We start from the raw sequence: 17,210 nt of genomic DNA, 5'->3' as shown, positions 1-17,210 counted from the left end.
ATCACAGGAGGGTTTATTTGACAAGCTTATGCTTGGGCCCAAGTATACCCCACACAGCAGAGTAGGGACTTGGACCCTGAACCAGATTACAGTTAGAGTTTTTTTTTTTTTAAGATTTTATTTTATTTATTTGACAGTGAGAGAGAGAGATCATAAGTAGGCAGAGAGGCAGGAGGAAGCAGGCTCCCTGCGGAGCAGAGAGCCTGATGTGGGGCTCAATCCCAGGACCCTGAGATCATGACCTGAGCTGAAGGCAGCAGCTTAATCCACTGAGCCACCCAGGCGCCCCTACAGTTAGAGTTTTTAAAGGCAGAGTAGGGGTGGACTCAGCAGTTGGTGAGGACAAAGGGGATTAGGGATGGCCTAAGTCTCTAAGGAATTTTGGAAGCAAGGTCTCCAGGACCTTGAGGGGCTAACTATTGTTGGGAGAAAGGCTATTTATTACCAATAATAAAAATCTTCTCTAAGGAATTTTGGAAGCAAGGTCTCCAGGACCTTGAGGGGCTAACTATTGTTGGGAGAAAGGCTATTTATTACCAATAATAAAAATCTTCTCATGAGACCCTTTAGATGTGTATCAGTGGGCCATATACTTGGGAATGAGTCTCAACACTATCTTGGAGGTTTAGAGATAAAGAAATTGTTAAAGCAGACTTACAGGATCAGGTCGGAGCCGTTGGGGTAGGGGGTTGGTCAGGCTAGGATTGTCCTTAGCAAAATCTCAAGGTGAGGGCAGTTGAGTCCCCAGGGGAGAGCCACTCAGTTTCAAGGGCTTGTCAGTAGGTAAGGAATTTTAATGATTTTTTTTCTGCCTCTGTTTCCCACATTGGCTAAACTTGAGGTGGGATGGCCTTTATTTTCTCGGCCTCCACATTTCCCCCTGAACAATTTTGACCCTTAAATCTTCAAGGTTGTTGAAGGTGCAAGGTCCCATCTTCTGTAACTTCTTCCTGCTGAATAGGGGCATAGAGTTGTCCCTACCTACTCGGGTCTACACTGGTCAGTTGGAGAATGTGTAGGGGAGTAATGAGAGACAGAGGCAGCTGAGTCCAGGGGTTTAAATCAATCATTAAGGGAGAGAGGGACTGTTTAAAGCGCTAACCTGAGTAGGTCAGAACCCAAGGGAAATTTTGTGATAATCTGGAACATCAAGATGGCTGCACTTATGTCAGGGCTAGACTTGAGGTGGGTACAGCCTTGTTTTTCTTGGCCTCCACAAAACCTAGTCGGATTATTTTGTAAGAGATATTTGTATTTCTTTTTTTTTTAAAGATTTTATTTATTTATTTGACAGGGAGAGATCACAAGTAGGCAGAGAAGCAGGCAGAGAGAGAGGAGGAAGCAGGCTCCCTGTGGAGCAGAGAGCCCGATGCGGGGCTCAATCCCAGGACCCTGAGATCATGACCTGAGCCTAAGGCAGAGGCTTAATCCACTGAGCCACCCAGGCACCCTGAGATATTTGTATTTCTAAGGGAAAACTCCATTTGCAAGTCTGTCTCCCTTTGTGTAGCTTAAAGAGGCAGAAAGTAAAAATCTCCAGAAACTCAGATCAATGGAAAGGCAGGGATTAAATCAGAATAACAATCACAGCCTTGATTACTGCTTTTTGCCTGGTTACCTCCCAAATGCTTCCCAATAGGATCCTGTGTGGCAGTTCAAGAAAAGTTAATATCCGGTGCCCCTACTTGGATACTACACCAAAGTCACTTGGTGAAGGTGGAAATAACAGTGTTATGTTAATTAAATGCTCCAGGCACTTCTAGGTGAAGCCAGGGTTAAGCAAAAAGGCTTCCCCTGAATAGAAGACAGCTGAGTGCTGGCTTTGGCTCAAGCAGAGGTCATATGGCTTCTGCCTGGTGATTCTAGAAGCATCAGGTCTGTGCAGCACACTCTTCTTTCTTTCTGCTCTAGCAGAAGTTGTGTGTCCCTGACTGGGGAGGACCCAGGAAAGAGAGAAGGAAAAAGTCAAAAATTGGCCTCCAGGGAGAAATTCCTTGTTTCTGAATAGCTCCTGACACAAAGGACTAGGAAATGGGGCCTTCTCTGCATTACAAAGTCCTACCTGCAGGCGAGCATTTTACAGGTGAAGAAGCACTCTCTCTGGTGATGTCTTTAAAAGCATTTTGTCCTGATGCTGCTGTGGTTTGTCCTAGAATCTCTTGTGAAGACCAACACCAAAGGAGGAAGTGAAGAAATGGCCGTTTCTCAGGTAAGCCTTGTGTCTGACTTCAGAGGTCTTGTCTTCTTTTTCTCCTGAAATTTCTCCTATGTAGAAATGGCAAATATGGATTTTTCTAGTTCTGATGTTTCTGCCTTATGTTTACACCTAATTTTTGAACCTTTTCTGAAATGATACTCAAGGTTCGGTCTTTAGATTCCTCCCCTGTAAGCCAGAGTGTTCTATCCCTTCTCTGTGACGAGGCTTCCAGAGGGCCACCCACAGTTGTCACTCTGAATGAAAGATCTGCTGGCCAGTATTGAAAATAATCCCTTGGTTACAGATCCATGGGGCAGGTGTTGAGTTAAGGATTCCTATTGCTGAAGGGCTCTGGTCCCAGGATATCAGTGAAGGAAAGAGTCTTACTTGGGTCCCATCTAGAAGCTTCATCAGCTCTGTGTAGACTAGGAGTAAGAAATGCACACATAAGCACTGGATATGAGACCGTTAATAACTTGGAACATTCTCTGAAAAAAAAAAGGGGGGGGCGGGGTCATACCCTTAGCATGTGGAAAACATACTGTATCTAAAATATACTAGATATTCCAGGACCGGGAAAGTATATGTGATCAAAGTGTGTATAAATCCAGTGTATTCTCATAATTTTGTTGACATTCTGATTTGCTGGTTGGGGGCTACAAGAATGCGGTGCCTACATGGTGTTATACCCAACTTTTTGCCTCCGACAGACCACGAAGGAGACAAGCACTGACACAACCACATGGGGGTTTATTGGACAAGCTTAAGCTTGGCCCATGTATACCCGACACAGCGGAGTAGGGACTTGGACCCCGAACCAGATTACAGTTAGAGTTTTTAAAGGCAGAGTAGGGGTGGACTCAGCAGTGTGTGAGGACAAATGGGATTAGGGATGATGTAAGTCTCCAAGGATTTTGGGGAGCAAGGTCTCCAGGACCTTGAGGGGCTAGCTATTGTTGGGAGAAAGGTTATTTATTACCAATCATAAAAATCTTCTCATGAGACCCTTTAGATGTATATCAGTGGGCCATATACTTGGGAATGATTCTCGACACTATCTTGGAGGTTTAGAGATAAAGGAATTATTAAAGTAGACTTAGAGGATCCTGGTCAGACCTGTTGGGCTAGGGGGTCGGTCAGGCTAGGATTGTCCTTAGCAAAATCTCAAGGTGAGGGCAGTTAAGTCTCTAGAGGAGAGCCACTCTGTCCGTTTCAAGGGCTTTTTAGTAGGTGAGGAATTGTAATGATTTTCTTCTGCCTGTGTTTCCCACATCGGCTAAACTTGAGGTGGGATGGCCTTAATTTTCTTGGCCTCCACATATGGAGTGTCTCTTGATCACATGGAGGGCTCTTAAATGTCGGGTGATGATCAGGTGTGGTCCCTGCTAGGGGAAGCTAGAGAACACACCTGAGGCAGAACAAAGGAGCTAGAAGTTCATTGGATACAGCAAGGGAGCAGGGACAGGAACTAAGAGAGATGCTGTCTGCAAGGAGGTGGTGGGTGGGACCTGTTTTTACAGGGGAAAGATGAGGAGGTATGGAGACAGATGAAAATTCCCTTTTTTGGGAATGGAACCTGGTTCTAAGTAGCCCATTGGCTAGTTAGGGCCTATGGCTGTTTGGGGGTGGGTCGCCTGATGGGCCTGTCCATTTTCAGGCAGGTAGATAGTTCAGGCAGGCTCTTTTCCCATTTCAGTGCTCAAGCCTGTTTGCCTCAAAGTGACTTCAACAAAGAACACACCTTTGCAGGGTTCTTGTCTGTCTGGAGCAGAAGAAAGATCTCAGACCCCAAATGGTGAAGGGATAGTGTATCAAGTGAAAGGGAGAATAGTAAGAGAGCTTTCTAGAGTGAGAGGGGTCCCAAACGGATTGCCACAGAGCACTTTTCTGGTTGGTCTTTTATAGAAAAGTGACCAGGGCTCTTACATCTTCTTGATGTCACCCCCCGGTAGCTCCATGATTACTTCTCCTTTGAATATCTCATCTCTGATGTTTAAAACTAACAAGGTGGTCTGGTTCTGTTCCCTTATCTCTGGTTTCCTTGTGGCTCCTCATTTCTGGGACTTTTGGTGAGCCTGGTCACTTAGCCCATTGCCTATCCATCCCCACCCAGCACTGCCAGTCCCTTACCCAACACCAATAGTCACAGGTCCTTCAGTGTGCCTTAGGCACTCATACCAACTTGTTTCATCACAGCTGATGTTAACTTCTTTTAATGGCTTGATGCCTTCTGCCAGATAGCCCCCCCCACCATAATGCTCATTTGTTCCTTCTTAAATTCATAAAGGTCTTTGATGGATTTCCTGAGTGATGTGCAGAAACCATCACGTTTCAGCTGGAAATTCCTTAGTTTCTTTTTGCTTGCAGTGTCTGATCAGGAGAGTGAAGCAAAAGAAACGTATAGGAAAAGGAAATGTCCTTACTATGTGCAACCCACCGATAAATACTAGAGACAAACAGCGTGTGACTTTCTTCAAGAAATTCACAGGTGCCTTAGTGTAATGCTTTGCTATAGGCAAAAGCTACCTCAGGTGGACAATAGTCAGACCTCCAGGATCCTGTAAGTCTTCTTCAACATATGAAAATCCCTTCAAAATTTCTTTTATCTCTATCCCCTTAATGGAGAGCATATAATCAATGCCTTCTCAAAATCACGCTGCATCTCTTTCTGCTAATGGCTCCTGTCCATGAGGTTTAATAAAAAGATTATTTTAACCAAAAATGTCTCAAGAATCCTTTCTTGACCATTTGCTCCCAAGGCACCTCACATGAGTTTGCACTGGATGGATGGAGACTCCCACCTTGGTGTAGTTGGCAGCAAGGACTTAAGGGAGTAGAGGATCTGACTCAGTCAGATCTCCCTCTTGTGAATTTTTACTTTATTCCATACTCATGTCATAGACATAGTCTTTTTTTTTTAATTTTTTTAAAATTTATTTATTTGATAGACAGAGATTGCAACTAGTCAGAGAGGCAGACAGGGAGAGAGAGGAGGAAGCAGGCTCCCTGCTGAGCAGAGAGCCCGATGTGGGGCTTGATCCCAGGACCCTGGGATCATGACCTGAGCTGAAGGCAGAGGCTTTAACCCACTGAGCCACCCAGGTGCCCCTGTCATAGACATAGTCTTAAAAAAAAGATATTGTTTATGTTTATTTTAGAGTGAGAGAAATGGTGTGTGTGAGAGAAAGAGGGAGGGGTGATCCAGGGTAGAGACAGAGGGGGAGGGAGAGCTTTTCCAGCTGACTCTGTGCTGAGTAGATCCCAGGACCCTGAGACCATGACCAAGAACTACGCCAAAGTCAAGAAGTAAGATGTTAACCCATTGTGCCACCCAGGCACCCTATTTCCTCCTTTGTATTTTCAGAAGAATAAAACAAGAATCACATAATTAACATGTTTGAAGATCTTAAAATCCTGAAATAGGTCACGGATGATTACTGAAACCAAAGCATTTGATGAAATAGTGTGTAGTGGGATCTTGGAGCACCGTGGTCAAGAGATAATTCTTGAGATGCTGTATGGTACCGGAGAGTAGGTTTATTGAAGTAGCATGGGGACAGGACCTGTAGGCAGAAGGAGCTGCAGGTTGGCTGCATCAAACTGGTGGTTATATGCTCAGTTTTCAAGGGGGGAGGGTAGGTGCACAGAGTATTAGATCACAAATGTTTGAATTTGTACATGTAAAACTACTTTTGCAAGATTTCTCTGATGCTGTCATTCAGTTCAATATTAATATTGGTGAGATGTACAGGGAGTCAAGTGACCCTTTAAGAATGTAGCAAGCAGATCCTTTTGTAGTTCATAAGCATGATGATTGGGAGTTCATGCCCTTGTGTGACATCTGCCACCCTCAAGCCTTCTTATGACCTCAGCACATTACCCATCTGACATGAAAAAAAAAAAAGAATGTAGCAAGCAGGGGCACCTGGGTGGCTCAGTGCGTTAAAGCCTCTGCCTTCAATTCAGGTCATGATCCCAGGGTCCTTGGCTCTAGCCCTGCATTAGGCTCTCTGCTCAGCAAGGAGCCTGCTCTGTGCCCCCCACCTGCCTCTCTCCCTGCTTGTGATCTTTGTCTGTCAAATAAATAAAATCTTTGAAAAAAAATGTAGCAAGCCATATATATTTGATTCTTAGCAGAACTAGAAAGCCTGTGGGTCAGCCTTCTGAGTTAAAGGTAAACGTTTTTTTACTTGTATCACTCATCATACTAGCCTCAGAAATAATAGCTGTTTTATCTGTATCATCCCATGTGTTTGTGTTGATAGTGGGAATAAAAGACAGAGGCAGCATCATCCGCAATGTGATTTGTAAGTCTCATGTGAATGAAAACAGTTCTTGAATTAATCACCATGACAATTTTCTACTCTGACTTTTAACGTGTATATAACTACTTCCTAAATGCATAGGTGGCGAGTGATGTGTGAAAAGATAGATCATTTTTTGCGGGGATACCTTTTTTTTCCCAATTTATTTATTTTTTCAGCGTAACAGTATTCATTGTTTTTGCACCACACCCAGTGCTCCATGCAAAACATGCCCTCCCCATTACCCACCACCTGTTCCCCCAACCTCCCACCCCTGACCCTTCAAAACCCTCAGGTTGTTTTTCAGAGTCCATAGTCTCTTATGGTTCGCCTCCCCTTCCAAATTTTTTTTTTAATAAACATATAATGTATTTTTATCCCCAGGGGTACAGGTCTGTGAATCGCCAGGTTTACACACTTCACAGCACTCATGATAGCACATACCCTCCCCAATGTCCATAGCCCCCCCCCAATCCCACCTCCCCCCAGCAACCCCCAGTTTGTTTTGTGAGATTAAGAGTCATTGATGGTTTGTCTCCCTCCCAATCCCATCTTGTTTCATTTATTCTTCTCCTATCCCCCTAACCCCCATGTTGCTTCTCCATGTCCTCATATCAGGGAGATCATATGATAGTTGTCTTTCTCCGACTGACTTATTTCACTAAGCATGATACGCTCTAGTTCCATCCACGTCGTCGCAAATGGCAAGATTTCATTTCTTTTGATGGCTGCATAGTATTCCATTGTGTATATATACCACATCTTCTTTATCGATTCATCTGTTGATGGACATCTAGGTTCTTTCCATAGTTTGGCTATTGTAGACATTGCTGCTATAAACATTCGGGTACACGTGCCCCTTCGGATCACTACATTTGTATCTTTAGGGTAAATACCCAGTAGTGCAATTGCTGGGTCATAGGGTAGTTCTATTTTCAACATTTTGAGGAACCTCCATGATGTTTTCCAGAGTGGTTGCACCAGCTTGCATTCCCACCAACAGTGGAGGAGGGTTCCCCTTTCTCCGCATCCTGGCCAGCATCTGTCATTTCCTGACTTGTTAATTTTAGCCATTCTGACTGGTGTGAGGTGATATCTCATTGTGGTTTTGATTAGTATTTCCCTGATGCCGAGTGACGTGGAGCACTTTTTCATGTGTCTGTTGGCCATCTGGATGTCTTCTTTGCAGAAATGTCTGTTCATGTCCTCTGCCCATTTCTTGATTGGATTGTTTGTTCTTTGGGTGTTGAGTTTGCTAAGTTCCTTATAGATTTTGGATACTAGCCCTTTATCTGATATGTCGTTTGCAAATATCTTCTCCCATTCTGTCAGTTGTCTTTTGGTTTTGTTAACTGTTTCCTTTGCTGTGCAAAAGCTTTTGATCTTGATGAAATCCCAATAGTTCATTTTTGCCCTTGCTTCCCTTGCCTTTGCCGTTGTTCCTAGGAAGATGTTGCTGCGGCTGAGGTCGAAGAGGTTGCTGCCTGCATTCTCCTCAAGGATTTTGATGGATTCCTCTCTCACATTGAGGTCCTTCATCCATTTGGAGTCGATTTTCGTGTGTGGTGTAAGGAAGTGGTCCAATTTCATTTTTCTGCATGTGGCTGTCCAATTTTCCCAGCACCATTTATTGAAGAGGCTGTCTTTTTTCCATTGGACATTCTTTCCTGCTTTGTCGAAGATTAGTTGACCATAGAGTTGAGGGTCGATTTCTGGGATCTCTATTCTGTTCCACTGATCTATGTGTCTGTTTTTGTGTCAGTACCATGCTGTCTTGATGATGACAGCTTTGTAATAGAGCTTGAAGTCCGGAATTGTGATGCCACCAACTTTGGCTTTCTTTTTCAATATTCCTTTGGCTATTCGAGGTCTTTTCTGGTTCCATATAAATTTTAGGATTATTTGTTCCATTTCTTTGAAAAAAATGGATGGTATTTTGATAGGGATTGCATAAAATGTGTAGATTGCTTTAGGTAGCATAGACATTTTCACAATATTTATTCTTCCAATCCAGGAGCATGGAACATTTTTCCATTTCTTTGTGTCTTCCTCAATTTCTTTGATGAGTACTTTATAATTTTCTGTGCATAGATTCTTAGTCTCTTTGGTTAGGTTTATTCCTAGGTATCTTATAGTTTTGGGTACAATTGTAAATGGGATTGACTCCTTAATTTCTCTTTCTTCTGTCTTGTTGTTGGTGTACAGAAATGCAACTGATTTCTGTGCATTGATTTTATATCCTGACACTTTACTGAATTCCTGTACAAATTCTAGCAGTTTTGGAGTGGAGTCTTTTGGGTTTTCCACATATAGTATCATATCATCTGCGAAGAGTGATAGTTTGACTTCTTTACCAATTTGGAAGCCTTTAATTTCTTTTTGTTGTCTGATTGCTGAGGCTAGGACTTCTAGTACTATGTTGAATAGCAGTGGTGATAATGGACATCCCTGCCGTGTTCCTGACCTTAGCGTAAAAGCTTTCAGTTTTTCTCCATTGAGAATGATATTTGCGGTGGGTTTTTCATAGATGGCTTTGATACTATTGAGGTATGTGCCCTCTATCCCTACACTTTGAAGAGTTTTGATCAGGAAGGGATGCTGTACTTTGTCAAATGCTTTTTCAGCATCTATGGAGAGTATCATATGGTTCTTGTTCTTTCTTTTATTAATGTATTCTATCACATTGATTGATTTGCGGATGTTGAACCAACCCTGCAGCCCTGGAATAAATCCCACTTGATCGTAGTGAATAATCCTTTTAATGTACTGTTGAATCCTATTGGCTAGTATTTTGGCGAGAATTTTTGCGTCTGTCTTCATCAAGGATATTGGTCTGTAGTTCTCTTTTTTTGGTGGGATCCTTGTCTGGTTTTGGGACTAAGGTGATGCTGGCCTCATAAAATGAGTTTGGAAGTTTTCCTTCCATTTCTATTTTTTGGAACAGTTTCAGGAGAATAGGATTTAGTTCTTCTTGAAATATTTGGTAGAATTCCCCTGGGAAGCCGTCTGGCCCTGGGCTTTTGTTTGTTTGGAGATTTTTGATGACTGTTTCAATCTCCTTACTGGTTATGGGCCTGTTCAGGTTTTCTATTTCTTCCTGGTTCAGTTGTGGTAGTTTATATGTCTCTAGGAATGCATCCATTTCTTCCAGATTGTCAAATTTGTTGGCGTAGAGTTGCTCATAGTATGTTCTTATAATTGTCTGTATTTCTTTGGTGTTAGTTGTGATCTCTCCTCTTTCATTCATGATTTTATTGATTTGGGTCCTTTCTCTTTTCTTTTTGATGAGTCTGGCCAGGGGTTTATCAATCTTATTGATTCTTTCAAAGAACCAGCTCCTAGTTTCATTGGTTTTTTGTATTGTTTTTTTGGTTTCTATTTCATTGATTTCTGCTCTGATCTTTATGATTTCTCTTCTCCTGCTGGGTTTAGGGTTTCTTTCTTGTTCTTTCTCCAGCTCCTTTACGTGTAGGGTTCGGTCGTGTACTTGAGACCTTTCTTGTTTCTTGAGAAAGGCTTGTACCGCTATATATTTTCCTCTCAGGACTGCCTTTGCTGTGTCCCACAGATTTTGAACTTTTGTGTTTTCATTATCATTTGATTCCATGAATTTTTTCAATTCTTCTTTAATTTCCTGGTTGACCCATTCATTCTTTAGAAGGATGCTGTTTAGTCTCCATGGATTTGGGTTCTTTCCAGCTTTCCTCTTGTGATTGAGTTCTAGCTTCAGAGCATTGTGGTCTGAAAATATGCAGGGAATGATCCTAATCTTTTGATACCGGTTGAGACCTGATTTGTGACCCAGGATGTGATCTATTCTGGAGAAGGTTCCATGTGCACTAGAGAAGAATGTGTATTCTGTTGCTTTGGGATGAAATGTTCTGAATAGATCTGTGATGTCCATCTGGTCCAGTGTGTCATTCAAGGCCTTTATTTCCTTGTTGATCTTTTGCCTGGATGATCTGTTCATTTCAGTGAGGGGAGTGTTCAAGTCCCCTACTATTATTGTATTATTATTGATGTGTTTCTTTGATTTTGTTATTAAATGGTTGATATTGTTGGCTGCTCCCACATTAGGGGCATAGATATTTAAAATTGTTAGATCTTCTTGTTGGACAGACCCTTTGAGTAGGATATAGTGTCCTTCCTCATCTCTTATTATAGTCTTTGGCTGAAAATCTAATTGATCTGATATAAGGATTGCCACCCCAGCTTTCTTCTCATGCCCATTAGCATGATAAATTGTTTTCCACCCCCTCACTTTAAATCTGGAGGTGTCTTCGCGTCTAAAATGAGCTTCTTGTAGGCAACATACTGATGGGTTTTGTTTTTTTATCCATTCTGATACCCTGTGTCTTTTGATTGGGGCATTTAGCCCATTAACATTCAGGGTAACTATTGAGAGATATGAATTTAGTGCCATTATTAGTCTGTAAGGTGACTGTTACTGTATATTGTCTCTGTACCTTTCTGATCTACTACTTTTAGGCTCTCTCTTTGCTTAGAGGACCCCTTTCAATATTCCCTGTAGAGCTGGTTTGGTGTTTGCAAATTCTTTCCGTTTTTGTTTGTCCTGGAAGCTTTTGATCTCTCCTTCTATTTTCAATGATAGCCTAGCTGGATAGAGTATTCTTGGCTGCATGTTTTTCTCGTTTAGTGCTCAATATATCATGCCAGCTCTTCCTGGCCTGCCAGGTCTCTGTGGATAAGTCTGCTGCCAATCTAATATTTTTACCATTGTATGTTACAGACTTCTTTTCTCGGGCTGCTTTCAGGATTTTCTCTTTGTCACTAAGACTTGTCAATTTTACTATTAGGTGACAGGGTGTGGACCTATTCTTGTTGACTTTGAGGGGGTTCTCTGCACCTCCTGGATTTTGATGCTTGTTCCCTTTGCCATATTAGGGAAATTCTCTCCAATGATTCTCTCCAATAGACCTTCTGCTCCCCTCTCTGTTTCTTCTTCTTCTGGAATCCCAATTATTCTAATGTTGTTTTGTCTTATGGTGTCACTTATCTCTCGAATTCTCCCCTCATGGTCCAGTAGCTGTTTGTCCCTCTTTTGTTCGGCTTCTTTATTCTCTGTCATTTGGTCTTCTACATCACTAATTCTTTTTTCTGCCTCATTTATCCTAGCAGTGAGAGCCTCCATTTTTGATTGCACCTCATTAATAGCTTTTTTGATTTCAACTTGGTTAGATTTTAGTTCTTTAATTTCTCCAGAAAGGGCTTTAATATCTCCAGAGAGGGTTTCTCTAATATCTTCCATGCCTTTTTCGAGCCCGGCTAGAATGTTCAGAATCGTCATTCTGAACTCTTGATCTGACATATTACCAATGTCTGTGTTGATTAGGTCCCTAGCCTTCGGTACTGTCTCTTGTTCTTTTGTTTGTGGTGATTTTTTCCTCCTTGTCATTTTGTCCAGATAAGAGGATATGAAGGAGCAAATAAACTACTAAATGGTGGCAAAGACCCCAGAAAAATGCGCTGTAACCAAATCAGAAGAGACCCCTAATTGTGAGGGGGAGAAAGGGGATAAAAACAGGTTCTTTCAGAAAGTGGTTGATTTTCTGTTTCTAGAGTTGCTGTTCTTCTTCTCTTCGCTCTCCTGTTGGATTTGTAGGTGTTTGCAATGTTTAGATAAGCTATCGAGCTGATCTCCTGCTACCTGATGTAGTCTCAGGCTGCTACTTCTCCGCCATCTTGACTCCTCCCGCGTGGATACCTTTTTGCTGCTATAATTATTGTCCCATTTTACACCTGCTATGAACATTGGTTTAGAATCCTCCTCTCTCTATATGGACTGCGTGTCCTTTTCAATGGACTCTCAGACCCATAATCTGGGTTAAGACCTGATCTCTTTGCACACTAGGTTAATGAGGTTTGTGGTTCTCCTTTGAGTGGAGTTCTTAGTGCTACAATGAGGTAAACTTTGAACTGTAGTTCAGTCCATGGGTTCCATGTTGGTCCCTCAGTCTCAAAGTGGCCCAGCCCAAGCTGGCTTCTCTGTGGGCAGCCATTACCTTTTATTGGGTATATTCTGTTTTCACCACAGGAGGCTCTGCTCATGGGGTGTTTTGGCTGCAGTAAAGGTTAAGGTGACATGATTATCTGTTTTGTGTGTGTTTAGTTTGAGGAATTCTTTATAGATCCTGTATATCACCCCTAGGTCTGTATTTTCATTTGCGAATATCTTCTCCCATTCCATGGGTTGCCTCTTTGTTTTGTTGACTGATTTCCTTTGCTGTGCAGAAGCTTTTGATCTTGATGAAGTCCCCAAAATTCACTTTTGTTTTGTTTCCTTTGCCTTTGGAGACATGTCTTGAAAGAAGTTGCTTCCGCCCATGTCAAAGAGGTTACTGCCTCTATTCTCCTCTAGGATTCTGATGGGTTCTTGCCTCACATTGAGGTTTTTATCCATTTTGAGTTTATCTTTGTGTATGGTGTAAGAGAATGGTCGAGTTTCATTCTTCTATACAGAGCTGTCCAATTTTCCCAGCACCATTTATTGAAGAAACTGTCTTTTTTTGACTGTATACATTTTTCCTGCTTGACCATAGATTAAAGGGTCCATATCTGGGCTCTCAACTCTGTTCAACTAGTCTATGTGAGGCTGATAGAGACCCCAGGCTCCAGCCCCTTTAGGTCCCTGGGCCCCTTTGCTCCTGCTAAGGCCAAGAAAGGGACCAATAGCCATCCTGTTTGACTAAGATAAGATAAGATAGGTCAGTTCTCCTGTTGAGACAAAAGAAAAAGGCCAGATACACAGTCTTGATTAAATAAGAAAAGAAAGAGAAACAGCCCCCAAGGTGATTTAGCACTCTCCTGAGATGCCTCCACACAGATTATACTTCCAGAGGAAAGGGCCATTTGGCCTTGAGAGACTGGGAAAGTGCCCTGGCCTTGAGAGACTGAGAAAACACCCCACACCATCCCCCATTGCCTGTAACCATAAAAACTCACTCCTAACCCTGTGGGGGGCTCAGTCTTTGGGAACAATCCCACTGAGCCCTCTGGCATTAATAAAGCTGTGTTCTTCCATCTCTCCATGTGCTGTTTGGGTTTCCTTGGCAACTTCAGATTTTCTGCAACATATGTGTCTGTTTTTATGCCAGTACCATGCTGCCTTGGTAATCACAGCTTTGTAGTGAAGCTTGACATCAGGCAACATGATGCCCCCAGTTTTGTTTTTCTTTTTCAGCATTTCCTTAGCAATGTGGGGTCTCTTCTGATTCCGTATAAATTTTAGGATTGTTTGCTCCAGCTCTTTGCAAAATGCCGGTGGAATTTGGATCAGAATGACATTGAAAGTAAAGATTGCTCTGGGCAGTATAGACATTTTAACAATGTTTGTCCTTACGATCCATGAGCATGGAATGGTATTCCTTCTTTTTGTGTCTTCTTCAATTTCTTTCATGGGTGTTCTGTAGTTCCTCAAGTACAGATCCTTGACCTCTTTGGTTAGGTTTATTCCCAGGTATCTTACGGTTCTTCGTGCTACAGTCAATGGAATCGATTCTCTAATTTCCCTTTCTGTATTTTCATTGTTTGTGGATAAGAAAGCAACTGATTTCTGTACATTGATTTTGTATCCTGCCACATTACTGAATTGCTGAATGAGTTCTAGTAGTCTGGGGTTGGAGTCTTTTGGGTTTTCCCTATAAAGTATCCTGTCATCTGTGAATAGAGTTTGACTTCTTCATTGCCAATTTGAATACCTTTTATTTCTCTTTGTTGTCTGATTGCTATTTTTAGGACTTCTAATATGTTGAACAAGAGAGGTGAGAGTGGGCATTCTTGCCCTGTTCCTGATCTCAGGGGGAAGGCTGTCAGCTTTTACCCATTGAGGAAGATATTTGCTGCAGTTGGTTTTTTTTTTTAAGATTTTATTTATTTATTTGATAGAGATCACAAGCAGGCACAGAGGCAGAGAGAGAGGGGGAAAATTCTCCCTGGTGAACAGAGAGCCTGATGCAGTGCTTGAGATCAGGACCTGAACTGAAGGCAGAGGCTTAACCCACTGAGCCCCCCAGGCACCCCATCGCTGTGGGTTTTTCATAGATAGATTTTCTGAGACTTTGCCAGTGAAGACATATAAATGGCAAACAGACTCATGAAAAAATGTTCATCATCACTAGCCATCAAGGAGATTCAAATCAAAACCACATTGAGATACCATCTTACATTAGTTAGAATGGTCAAAATTAACATGACAGTAAACACCAAGTGTTGGAGAGGATATGGGGAAAGGAGAATCCTCTTAGACTGTTGGTGAGAATGCAAGTTGGTGCACCCACTTTGGAAAATGGCGTGGTGATTCCTTTAGAAATGAGCAATTGAGCTTCCCTATGACCCTGCAATTGCACTGCTGGGTATTTACCCCAAAGATACAGATGTAGTGAAAAGAGGGGCCATCTGTACTCCAACGTTCTTAACAGCAATGGCCACAGTCACTAAACTGTGGAAAGAACCAGGATGCCCTTCAGCAGACGAATAGATAAGGAAGATGTGGTCCATATATACTATGGAGTATTATGTGTCCATCAGAAAGGATGCATATCCATCTTTTTTATCAACATGGATGGGAGTGGAAGAGATTATGCTGAGTGAAATAAGTCAAGCAGAGAGAGTCAGTTATCATATGGTTTCCTTATTTGTGGAGCATAACAAATAACACGGAAGACATGGGGAGATGGAGAAGAGAAAGGAGTTGGGGATAATTGGAGGAGAGACGAACTGTAAGAGATTGTGGACTCTGAAAAACAATTGGAGGATTATGTAGGAGTGAGGGGTGGGAGATTGGGTGAGCCTGGTGGTGGGTATTAAGGAGTGGATGTATTGCATGGAGCCCTGTGTGTGGTGCATAAGCAATGAATTCTGGAACACTGAAAAGAAATTAAATAAATAAATAAATAAATATGTTAAAAAATTTTAAAAAAGGAAAAGGTGAAAAGGAATGGTTAAGTCAAATGTGGGATAACGTTTGGTGGGTAGAGCCAGGTAAGCAGTGTCACTCAGGTGTTGGGGTCTAGCTGGAGACACTAACTCTCCGTCTTTGATCTTATGGACCATTGTGAACTGTGTCAATGGCCACTCGGTGACTGTGGTATTTATTGCAGGGACAGCTGTCCTTTAGGGATGTGGCCATCGAATTCTCCGAGGAGGAATGGGCACAGCTGACCCACACTCAGAGGCAACTGTACCGGGATGTGATGTTGGAGAACTATGGACACCTGCTCTTCTTGGGTGAGAATGACTCCTTCTAGATTTCTCAGACCACACTCAGGGTTTCATTCTCCTTTGAAGACTGCCTCTTGGATGATTCCTCTTAGCATAACTGGAGATGAGATCACTGCACTAAGGAACACAAATAAGAATTTGTAGGTGTAGACAAAAATCCTCCTGATGATTGCCTTTCAGCTTTAGCCTCCCCTTCCTTCAGGTAACATCTTTTTTTTTTTAAAGGTATTATTTATTTAACAGACAGAAATCACACGTAGGCAGAGAGGCAGGCAGAGAGAAAGGGAAGCAGGTCCCCCACTGAGCAGAGAGCCTGATGCAGGGCTCCATCCCAGGACCCTGAGACCATGATCTGAGCTGAAGGCAGAGATTTTAACCCACTGAGCCACCCAGGTGTCCCAGGTAACATCATTTTTATAAATCAGTGGCTGATGAAACCCTAGAGTGGCATAAAATGGTACTGCCTGCATGTAAACTCCAATTTTCACTCCTTATTGTTGTATCGGCAGTACTTAGAAGCGCAAGTTAGGATGTGATGATTTGAAAGACCTTCATATTCTACAGGGGCTGCTGGTCAACAGTGTTTGGGAAATCATCTTTTAGAATTCTGCAATGTTCTCTCTTTGCTGAGCGCAGTGTGGATTGAAAGACTTTCCAGCAATATGTATATTCAGTTTCTCTATTAAATAGGTCTCGTTGTGTCAAAGCCTGATTTGGTCTCCTTTTTGGAGCAAAAGAAAGACCCTTGGGATGTGATGAGAAAGAAGACAGTGGTCTTTGATCCAGGTAGGTGGGAATGGATGAAGCAGATGACAGAGGTGAAGTCCCATGTCTGAAGGAGGAAGTAAACCTTCAAATGTGGTTCCAGTAGCTCTGCTTGAATGAAAATCAGTTGGAGAAGCCGGGTCTTCTGTCTCTGTCTCTCCCAGAGGGACATCTGTGAGCCAACATTATCATGCTTTTATTTTCTCTAAGGATTCTGCTTCAGCTCCAGTGATGGTCCATCATGTCCTCAGGGAGGACCAGGAGCCTCTCCTTTGACTGGGAATATGATCTGAGAGCTCTTCCATTGCTATGAGGGTCTTGGGAAAATCTCCCTGTTTCTAAGGGTCTCTGTGCTAAGTCTCTTGTAAGTTCTGTTTTGCTTCATGTGAGAAACTATTCCTGAGTTGTGGTGGGCATACTGGGGTTTGGTGTGGAAATCCCCAGAACACTGGAGATGACACCACCTGGTTTCTGGTTTATGCTTTCCAATGTTATGGAGGCTTTAATCCTAAAGACATAAAATGGAACTCAGTCAGTTCATCAGGTAACAAAGCATTTCCCCCAAATGAGACAATGTAATTCTTTATTTCACTTCAAACACGCATTTTTCTTTGTACAAAGAAGTTTCCACTCCATGTGTCCATTCCTCAGTGGTGAACTAATGTAATGTCTCTATTTGTTTGCTAAATTTCCTACATAAATTA

General features: G+C 42.4%; 1 non-coding gene across 1 annotated transcript; it reads left to right on the top strand.

Annotated features, from left to right (window-relative positions):
• Positions 1-5,983: 5,983 nt before the first annotated feature.
• On the top strand, positions 5,984-6,087 carry LOC123931961. The gene has a single exon (XR_006816379.1). It is a non-coding gene; the product is annotated as a small nucleolar RNA U13 (small nucleolar RNA).
• Positions 6,088-17,210: the final 11,123 nt, after the last annotated feature.

The sequence above is a fragment of the Meles meles genome, chromosome 19, assembly GCF_922984935.1.
Source record: "Meles meles chromosome 19, mMelMel3.1 paternal haplotype, whole genome shotgun sequence".
NCBI classification, from domain to species: Eukaryota; Metazoa; Chordata; class Mammalia; order Carnivora; family Mustelidae; genus Meles; species Meles meles.
This window is presented reverse-complemented; position numbering and strand designations above follow the sequence as displayed.